Source organism: Triticum aestivum, chromosome 4B (assembly GCF_018294505.1).
Source record: "Triticum aestivum cultivar Chinese Spring chromosome 4B, IWGSC CS RefSeq v2.1, whole genome shotgun sequence".
Classification (NCBI taxonomy): Eukaryota; Viridiplantae; Streptophyta; class Magnoliopsida; order Poales; family Poaceae; genus Triticum; species Triticum aestivum.
The window spans coordinates 314,711,586-314,723,174 of record NC_057804.1 but is presented as its reverse complement, the minus strand read 5'-3'; positions in this window follow the sequence as shown (position 1 = coordinate 314,723,174).

Sequence of the window (11,589 nt, the reverse complement as noted above, 5' to 3'; positions counted from 1 at the left end):
GGCGTCCGGTGCGCTTTATAAAATCCAACGCCCTCCCACCGCTTTGTGCCTTGCCACCGCTCTATGCCTCGCCACCGCTCTCTCCCCAATCTTTTTCTCCTCGCCGCCGCCGCGCCACCATGCCGCCGCGTCGCCGGGAAACTTGGGGATACCGCGGCATCCGTGCGCGCCCCTCCGACGGCTTCTCCGCAGAGATCCGGTTCCGCAGGATGCGCCTCGGCCCCGGCAATTTCGACACCGCCACCGAGGCCGCCTGCGCGTACGATGCGGCGGCGTGGCGCCTCCGGTGGCCTCATAGAACAATGAACTTCCCCAACGTGCCGACGCGGGAGCGGGCGCAGGAGCTCGTGCCTCTGCCGCGGCTTAGCACCGACGAAGATCGTCGCGACAACCGGAGGCGGGAGGACCGTCTCGGCATCGCCGAGATGGACAAGGAAGCCATTGCGCTGTGGCGCCAACACTTCCCTCAAGACATCATCAACAAGCGCGAGTTCTACGCGCAAAGGAGGGCGGAGAGGGATAAGAGGAGGGCGGAGCGAGCCGCCTATCGCGAGGACAAGCATAGGCGAAAAGCGGACGCTCAATTCAACATGAGGCTAGGAGCAGGATCGCCCTGGGAATCCGACGATGATCGGTATCTTCACGCCTACAGTCAGACGTCGGAGGAGGACATCACCGAGGAGCAGTCGGACCACGAGGAGTAGTTGAATTATCTTTTTTTATCTATCTATGCTGAGAACTATCCTCTACTCTCTAGTATCTACTTCTCGATCTCAACACTGTAAACGCTTTTTTAAAGCGCCGCGCGTTGCGATTCTGTTGGAGATGCTCTAACATGGCAGACGAGTGCTTTAATGTTGCCCACAAGATGCGCGAGTATTACTAGTAGTATTTTTCTTGTCATGTTGAGATTTTGAAACCACGAGTGTGAACATGCAGAGGAGCAATGAAGACAAACACGGGATATTCGGGACATCTTCAAGGAGCATGGCAAGTTAAAGAGGAGCTGCACCGAACCTGTAAAACGAGCTTTGGTAAGTAACACCCTTTCAATTAATTTCGTTTAGCCTCGTGTTCTTCGATGTGTATATGGTGTAGTTTCTGTTTCTCTTAAGTGTGGTGTTCTTTGATGTGTAATAAGAAGAGTCTTAATCGTCCTAATGCTTTCGTTTTTAACTTGATGTAGGAAGTGGGTGTTCTCACCGTGTAGTCTGTTTTTATATTTCTTTTCCTTTTGAATTCACTTCTACGAGTTCTGTTTATCTGGCTTCTACTAAATGGATCTAGGTTTCTCTGAGTATTGATCTAAAAAAGAAGTAACTTCATGTCAGGATGCAGTTCCTGTGAGGAGGGAAGTATGGTCAACCTCGAGATCATGTTTCCAAAATGAGGCTGGATTACACACAAGGTGCCAGTTCCCTAATGATGCTGGATTAGACACAAGGTGCAAATTCCCAAATGATGTTGGATTACACACAAGCCAGGTGGAGTCGTCAGCTGTTCGTGTCCTCGTGGCATTAGTAAAGGCTGAAAGAAAGCGTGCAGCAGCCCTTGAGAATGTAGCTGAGTTCCTGAAGAAGCGAAAAGAGCAATCAGATGCTCTCTTCACCCAAGCCAAAGAAGAGATGGAAGAAGCCAAAAATAAGCTAGCAGAGGCAGAGCAGGCTAGGCGTCTCCTGCTATCTAAAACGGTTGTCAATACAAAATTTCCTTCATAATAGCTAGGTTCAAATGTTTATCCAGTCAGCATGCCTGTTGTGATGTCTGTGCATCTACTGATGTGGCACAAAATGTTTTTTTCAGGTCATGTAATAACAGCAATTACTTTCCAAACAATAACAGATGAAGCATTGGACATGGTATAGTTCACGCGCAAGCCCAACATTCCAAGTCCAACTTCCACATCAAACTCATGTTCACAGATATCTGCACATTCATACATAATGTCCACAACCATGATTCACTTCAAAGCCAAAAAAATGTGAGGAGAGTTATAAATAAAGAAAAACCTCTACTAGTTCCTGCTACCAGTGCGAGCACAACAAGTCAAGACCATGCGTAAATTAATTATATTTTAGTCATTTTTTGTGTTCTAAAATGCCTGCCGGCTTGCGGAAGGACGTGTTGCCGGCACACGCGCGGATTCAATGAAGGCAGGTGGGGCAGTCTTAAGTTGGTTGCACGCGGCGAGGAGGCGTGCTCAGCCGGGCCTGCAGCGAGTGCGGCCCTCTTGGCTGGCGCGCCGGTTCAATGCCTGCGCTATGAGAGGTCGCGTCCGTGTCAGAGTAATCACTCCCTCCAGTCCTTTTTTGTTTGGGTATAACAAAATCTCGTTTTTCATTCACATTTTACAAGTAAAATTCATGGACAAACTTTGACCCAAAGTACGATGGGGACTAGTAAACCAGAATGGAGGTAGTAGTTTTTTTAATCAAAGAAGGGTTTCCCCTTCCAATTACTGAAAACCAGGATCTAAATCTAAACCATAGTATTTGCCCTAGAACTACCAGGTTCAACATCTCGTAACATAAACCCATACAACCATACGCCAAGGAGGTACGTAGTACTATGAATTCCATTTTCGCTCCATACCAATCGTTCTAAAAACTACTTACTACTTATAACGTGCAATTGAAAATCGGAACTCTTAACCCCGCTAAAAAATGATATTTTAAACGTGGCTACTCGGTCTGTGGCAACTGGCGAGCCACCGCGCTCCAAGTTGTTCACCTGTGGTCCCGACCATCAACTCCTACAAAGGTGCTCCACCACGTACCCGGTACCCGCGAATGTAGCAATCATGCACCTAGGGTTTTAGGGTTTATTTGTTAACGTCGCCTTTACGTAACACTCATGTGTGCGAGACAGCGAGAGGCCGACTGCGTGTGTGCGCCTCTTCTCTTCGTATATGTACTCCACCATTTGTCTGGTGTCCAAAAAATTATAATAACTACTAGCAATGTGCCAATGCGTTGCCACACAATCAAAGTAGAATAATACGTATTCACCGATTTGATAGAAAAGAAGTCTAGTTTTGAAATACGTATATCACTAAAAATATGTTATGTTTCACTCAAAATATATTCCTTTGGCGGTTTTGATGAGATAAGGGAGGCAAGTTGTTGGTCTCAAGATTCGAGAAGTGGTATATGTCTAATTTCTACCCTTACTAGCAAGATGCCTGTGCGTTGCACGGAACATCAAAATCTTGTGGGAGAAAAGGATGAACGAGGGAAGGCCTTATCTGCAAATGTGGTGAAGAGTGTGGGTATGCCATATTTTCCTTCCTATTCGTCAGATATAAATCGGACGACCTACATTGCAGGATGGCAAGCCCACCATCATCACCAACTCTATTTTTTATCCCTACTCTTATAAAAAAGCATTGTCGGTGATGATCGTGTGCCTGCCATCCTGCAATATAGGTCGTCCGATCTATATCTGACGAATAGGAAGGAAACTATGGCAATTTTGCAAAAAGATACCCACACCCCTCTCCACATTTGCAAATAAGGTCTTCCCTCGTTCATCCTTTTCCCCCACAAGATAAACTACTCATACAAATGCATCTTGATGTTCCGTGCAACGCATGGCATCTTGCTAGTTGTTGCAAAAAGCCCATGTGTGTGAGAGAGAGTGGGAGAGTGGAGGAGGACGGAGTGCATGTGTGACGAAGACACAAGTAGTGTGTGTGCGATAGGTATCAGCTTAAAATGAGGCGATAGTGTGTGTGTGCATGATCGAGAGGGCGTGTCTCAAGAAGGGAAGAAAAGGCTACATAGATACAAGGAACGAGAGAGAGACATGTATGCGATGGTGGAAGCATGAGTGTGCGGGTGTATAAACCTATCTAGAGGCTAGCTAGTCGATAAATGCTTGTGAGAGAAATACGAGTCGGGGTGCGAAAGCGAGAGTTTTGTGTATGTGAGAGAGAGACGGTAGTCGGGAAGGGGGGTGGAAGCAGGAGTTGTGTGTGTGTGTGTGTCTGTGAGAGAGAGAGAGAGGAGACGGTAGTCGGGGTTGTCTGATCGGTGTCAGTCTGGGATGGAGACAAAAAGGAGACCGCAACAAATGTTGTGTCTACAGGAGAGAGAGAGAGTAATTTTAGTGGTATGAGTCATATGTAGAGACATATAGGGTGTGTGAGAGAATCCCATAGAGAGAAAGACAAAGTGAAAGACGAGTGGAGACTGTGTGTGTGGTGGTGAAAAAGAAAGCTTAGGTACCGAGTGATACCAGAGAACAGTATAGAGGTGAGAGATAATGAAAACCGTGTAATGTATAATGATAGGGAGAGTGTGACACTTCTCAAGGGAGACGTCGAGAGACCATGTTTGCGAGGATAGGAGAAACATGAAGTGAGCGTGCGGGTGAGCTGGAGAAAAGAGAGTGATGGCTACCTGAAGGAGCATGCATGCGAGAGAGATGGGCGTGAAAGGAGTGAACAAAAAAGGGATTCAAATATTTGAATTCGAGATGATGATACATGTAATCCATACTCGAACCAAAATTGATCTATCAAACATGCATACTCATATGAATTCACGCACATCTATGTTATTTAATATGTAGATATTACTGATCCATACATTTTAGTAGAACATAATTTGGTTAATTTTTTTCGAATTCAACCTTAAGATTTCGAGATCGTTGCATTTGTAAATCATATTATACATATAAAGGAGCAGAATTCTTTGTTGTGCTTTTGAAAGTATATATGTAAAAAATGATGTATATAGAATGTAATTCCAATTGAAAATGGATCCCGCCCGAAAAAAATAGTAGAATACAAACGGGATTAGAATTGAGTTGGCACGGTAAACGTGCATTGTGCAAAATTTGAACGAAGCGGGGAAAGTCGTAGTAACCGCTCGAAACCAAAATCTGCGAGATGGAAATCACTACTGCCTATCCCTGCCGCACAAAGCCTATCTGCTGGATTTCTATAGGTTTCGATAGGGGTAGGTTTGTAATTTCACCCAAACGTGACGTAACCGCCTCTCACCCGGATTCATACACGGTGGGCGCCAAAACACAGTGTGCCCTCGGCCGAAATCGACTCCCTCCCAGATTCATATTCATACACGGTGGGCGCCAAAAACAAACTCTCGTCGGCAAATATTCGGTGTATGCGAGATGACCGTCCTATCCCCAACCGACTAATGTTGCTGTGATGTAGTAGAAATTTGAAACGGGAGCTAAGTTTGTAAATTTCCTCGCATTTGAGACAAGCGCGCCCTGAATACATGGTTCCCCCCCTTCCTCTCTACCTCCCTTTTCCCCATTCGTACTCCGTGGGCGCCAAAACACCCTCTCCACTCCACCCTCCTCCGTCCGCCACCGTCCGCCACCCCATCCACCGCCGTCCTCCTCCACCATGCCGGAGCTGATACCCCGATGCCGCCGTTCATTACAAGAGATCGACCTCTCTCATCCACGCCTTCAGACCGGGATCCTTGCATCCCGTCCTCTCGCTTCATCCCCACCGTCGTCCACCTTGCCGGCGCCGCTCCTACGACCGTCTCGTCCACCGCTCCCCGCCGCCACCGTCTACCCTCCTAGATCTGCTTCCATGCCGCCGATAGCCATCGCTACCGCAGCATCGTCAAATTCTCACCAGATGCGTACATGGTGCCGCACCAGAGGCGGTACTCTTTCGTATCTGCTCGACTTATTTATCGCAGCAAGAAAATAGATCGCCACTGCTTTACTCTGATTTCTTGTCTTGGTTGTGAAGTTGCCTTTGTCCAGTTTGCACCTTCAGATCCGCCATGGCACGCTCAACACTAGACTCCCAATGCTTATGGTTTTCCCCTTTTATATTCCACACTAGTTAAACCACAATAGACTAAATTTCAAAATTGGGTCAGTCGATTTTTCAGAGCTCGCCGGAGTTTGCCGGTGCGATCCAAGGGGCTCGGGTGGTTGTGGGGCCTCGCCGAACGAAGAAAACTCGACGTGGGTGGGGGTGGGGGTGGCGGACGGACACAGGCGATGGGGGCCGATGGTCCGGTCGGCGGCCCGTGCGGTGTTCTGTATGGGAAGAATCAGAGACGAGGAAGAAGATGGGTTAGGGGACGTAGGATCTTCATACAACCGCCTAAAATGGTCGAGAGACAGCTGGGAGTTGCATTCTTAATGCGCTCTGGTTCATCATGTGTGGGCACTACGCAACCAACATTTTATTATCCAAAATCTGCTTGCTCTTCTTTACCATGTGAAAGTGCAACTATCCCTAGGTGGTTTTGGTAATTCATAACAACATATAGCTCACTGAGCTAATGCTATTCCAAGACTATTATTTTAGGAAAGCTCAATGAATGGCATGGCATGGATGATGAAAGTGGATCCCTCAAAATACTAATGACAAAGGATTGGCTCAAGCTCAAAAGCTCAAGACTCTTCATTTTACATTTTAGTGATCCAAGATCACATTGAGTCTATAGGAAAAGCCAATACTATCAAGGAGGGATGAGGTGTTGCTTAATGAGCCTCTTGCTTCATGTGCTTGGTGATATGCTCCAAAAACCCTCAACTACTTTCTCACATCCTCATATGACCCTAATCCTAAAGCCAAAATCGGTCACACCGATTCTTCCTATTCGGCGCCACCGAGTTCTAATGTCATAGCCACTGCCACAAACCCTAGGCAAATCGGTCCTACCGATAGGGATCTCGGTCTCACCGAGATGGGATTGTAATCTCTTTGTTTCCCTTCGTAACGTTTCGGTCTAACAGAAGTGAGCGATCAGTCCCACCGAGATTGCAATGTAAACTCTCTGTTTCCCTTCTGTAACATTTCGGTCTCACCGAAAAGAGCAAATCGGTCCCACCGAGTTTACCTGACCAACTCTCTGGAATGCTTATTACCAAAATCGGTCTCACTGAGTTTGTGTAATCAGTCTTACCAAGATTACGTTATGCCCTAACCCTAACCATATCGGTCTTACCGAGTTGCATTTCGGTCCCACCGAAAATCCTAACGGTCACTAGGTTTACTAAATCGGTCCGACCGAGTTTGATGATTCGGTCCCACCGAGTTTGGTAAATTGTGTGTAACGGTTAGATTTTGTGTGGAGGCTATATATACCCCTCCACCTCCTCTTCATTGGTGAAGAGAGCCATCTGAACAAACCTACACTTCCAACTTACCATTTCTGAGAGAGAACCACCTACTCATGTGTTGAGGCCAAGATATTCCATTCCTACCATATGAATCTTGATCTCTAGCCTTCCCCAAGTTGCTTTCCACTCAAATCTTCTTTCCATCAGATCCAAATCCTATGAGAGAGAGTTGAGTGTTGGGGAGACTATCATTTGAAGCACAAGAGCAAGGAGTTCATCATCAACGCACCATTTGTTACTTCTTGGAGAGTGGTGTCTCCTAGATTGGCTAGGTGTCACTTGGGAGCCTCCGACAAGATTGTGGAGTTGAACCAAGGAGTTTGTAAGGGCCAGGAGATCGCCTACTTCATGAAGATCTACCGCTAGTGAGGCAAGTCCTTTGTGGGCGACGGCCATGGTGGGATAGACAAGGTTGCTTCTTCGTGGACCCTTCGTGGGTGGAGCCCTCCGTGGACTCGCGCAACCGTTACCCTCCGTGGGTTGAAGTCTCCATCAACGTGGATGTACGATAGCACCACCTATCGGAACCATGCCAAAAACATCCGTGTCTCCAATTGCGTTTGAATCCTCCAAACCCTTCCCTTTACTTGCTTGCAAGTTGCATGCTTTAATTTCCGCTGCCTATATACTCTTTGCATGCTTGCTTGAATTGTGTGATGATTGCTTGACTTGTCCTAAGATAGCTAAAATCTACCAAACTCTAAAATTGGGAAAAGGCTAAGTTTTTAATTGGTCAAGTAGTCTAATCACCCCCCCTCTAGACATACTTCAAGGTCTTACAAGTGGTATCAGAGCTTTGGTCTCCATTTGCTTTGATTTCCATATCTTTTGGTGGTCATAGCCTTGGTTTCACAACCTAGGAGAGTATGGGCTAGTGAGGGAAATTATCACCGTAGAGGTCCTTACTTTGATGGTACTAATTTTGCTAGTTGGAAGCATAAGATGAAAATGCATATTCTCGGACATAACCCCGTCGTTTGGGCAATTATTTGTATTGGCTTGCAAGGTGAATTCTTTGATGGGAGAGAGCCGAACCGTGAAGCTAATGCGGAAGAATTGAAGATGCTAGAATACAACGCTCAAGCTTGTGATATCATCTTTAACGGATTGTGCCCCGAAGAGTTCAACAAAATCAGCCGTCTTGAGAATGCAAAGGAAATTTGGGATACTTTGATTGATATGCATGAAGGTACCTACTCCGTCAAGGAATCCAAGTTGGGTGTGCTCCAAAGTCAGCTTGACAAGTTCAAAATGAAGGATGGGAAGGTGTCGCTGAAATGTACTCTAGGCTTGCACTTATCACAAATGAGATTGCCGGCTTAGGGAGTGAAGAGATGACCGACAGATTCATCATCAAGAAGATCCTAAGAGCATTGGGTGGAAAGTATGATACTGTGTGCACATTGATCCAAATGATGCCAAACTACAAATATCTCAAGCCAACGGAAGTCATTGGAAGAATTGTTGCTGATGAGATGTCACTTAAGGATAAGGAGGAACTTCACAACAAGTCAAGTGGTGCTTACAAAGCCTCATGTGAAGTCCCCACATCACCAAGTGAGAAAAAAACCTTCAATGAAGAATTGAGATTAATGGTGAAGAACTTCAACAAATTATACAAGAGTAGAAGCAAAGAAAGAAGCTCCAAGTCAAAGTCTTACAATGACAAAAGATCTTCTAGTCGAGAGCGAAATTGCTACAATTGTGGGAGACCCGGACACTACTCCAATGAGTGTACGGCACCCTACAAAAGAAGAGAAGATTCTCCAAAAAGAATAAGCAAAAGAGAAGAATCACCACCAAGAGAGAGGAGGAGTAGAGATGATCGTTATGAACGAAGACCCTCACGGAGAAGCAAGGATTCGGAAAGGAAGGACAAGTCATCAAGGAGCTACACAAAACAAAGACATCAAGCTCATGTTGGTGAATGGGTATCCGGCTCCGACTCCGACCATCACTCCGAGAGAAGCTATCACTCCGACTCCGAATATACTCAAGATGAAGGTGTTGCCGGTCTAGCACTTGTGTCAACCAACTCCTACGACATATTTTATTCACCAAATGAAGGAATTGGAAGATGCTTCATGGCCAAAGGTCCAAAGGTAACACATCCTGAGTATGTTGATTTCAATAGTGATGAAGATGACTTGCTTGTGGATGATGATTTACTTGTTGATAACTCTAGTGATGAATACTACGATGAAACATCAATTAATCATGCTAATCAAGATAAAACGAATGACAATGATAAGGAGAAGATTGAGCTTCTAACTAAAGAACTAAACACTCTTAAGTTGGCTCATGAAACTATGTTCGAAGATCATCGAGAACTTTTAAGGGCTCATGAGAAGTTACGCTTTGAAAAGCTCAATCTTGAGGAAGAGCATGAGTTCTTAAAAGCAATGAATGATGATCTCCGCAAGAAAAGTTCTTCTAACATTGCCAAGCGTTTACTCTTATCTACTTACATGCCTCAAGTCAAGTCTAGTAACAAGTACAAGAAAGGTACTTCCTCTAGTAGTAACAATAATAATGTCAAATCCAATATTGTAGCTTCTAGTAGTTCTCTTGATTCCACTAATGATTCTCTTAGCCAAGTTACACTTGAGCAAGAAAATAGCTTATTGAAGGGAATTATAGAGAAAGGTGTATACAAGAGCCTTGCCGGGAGTAAGCAATTCGAGGAAATTGTACGCAAGCAAGGAAGGCACCGGAAGAATCAAGGTGTTGGTTTTGAACGAAAGTTCAATGCCAATGGAGTTGAGTGGGAAGAAGATCAATACCCCAAGACGAAGTTTGTTCCTCAACAAGAGAAGTATGATCCTACTTCCTTCAAAGGAACACAAGCACAAGATGATCTTCCACCACAAGACCACAAGAACAAAGGCAAGGACAAGCTTCAAGAAGAGATTGATGCATTTGAAGAAGCACCTAAGGTCTCGGTCAAGTGGGTTCCCAAGACTACGTCAAGTTCTACTTCATCAAGTACAACTACAACTCCAAGGATTCCCATCAAGATGATGTGGATCCCGAAGAAGAAGAACTAGAGATTTCTTGAGGGTGACTCCGCCAACATTCTTCACTCATATCTTTTTGGCAACAACAAGTGCAATCAACTTCCACATCTTGCACTAGTTCAAGGAGTCACAAACCCTCATGTTGGTAAGGCAAGGGACAAGGTAACCTAATGATTTCATGGACATTATCTTGTGTGTGCATCACTCTATGCCTATGGATATTCTTGTTTGTTCCTTGTGGGACTAACCCATGTAGGTATGTTGAAAGTGCAACTCACTCCAAAGGATTGCTCCAAATGATCTACATCAACCTTGAGCATCCACATCTTCAACACCTACATGAAGTCATCATCGACAAAACCCAAGGTTAGTTCATCCCTCTAAAAGGGGATCTCACATCTAGGGGGAGCTTAACTCTAAGAATTGAGTCAAAGCAACTCTAATGGTGTGAACACATCAATGCATTATGTAAAAGTGGTAACCCCACTTGAGCTTAAACGATGAGTATGACCTATGATCAAATGTTTTCATTTGACTCCTAAGTCAATATACTCATATATAGATGACCTAGTCATCGCCAATTGTTTGATAGATGCTAGAATTGGTTGTGCATGCTTTGCCACATATTTCATTTGCCATCTTATTGTGTGAGCATGCTGGTGCATATTTTACTCATTCGAGGACATCCACTTGTTGTTTTGATTGTTTGGTTCTTTTTCTTTTTGCCAAGTGGATGGACAAGAATGCCTAAGAACCTTCTCTAGCTATCTATGCTTTTCTCGTCTCAAACTCTATTCATGCTACATCACAAAATTTGATCAAGTCAGATTCGAACCACTCTGTGTGAGGAGCACTCGGAGTCCTCGATTCGTCATAGACTTAAACTTCCAAAACTTCTTTGTGATTCTCGGTCTCACCGAATCCTCCATTTTGGTCCCACCGAGATCACTAAGTCGATCTAGGTTTTCAATCTCGGTACAACCGATTTGAACTTTTCGGTCACACCGAGTTGCTGTAACTGTACACAGTTATGCATCTCGGTGCCACCGAGTTGTTCCACTCGGTCACACCGACAGGGTCGGGCTATATATAGTCACAGGCAAAAATTTGGAAATTTCTCCGAACCTCTTCGCCCGCGCAATAGCTCGCTCTACTACCAGGGTCTCAGGATCGTCTCCTCGTCGCCAGCCGCCTCCTGTCGCTGGTCTCCGCCACTGTCAACGGATTTCACCCCTGCTGTTGCCATCGTAGCGAGTTCATCGCCAAGCTAGGGTATGGACTTGATCACTGTGCTATCCTCGTCCGATTCCTAGCACATTGTGTTCTTAATGATTCTTGCCACGATTGAAACACTCCTATCTAGTCAATGCAATCCTTAGATTAGATGAGATTTGAAAATTTAGGGTTAGGTTTCCGCCGAAACCATCTTGGACCCACCGAGTTGAAA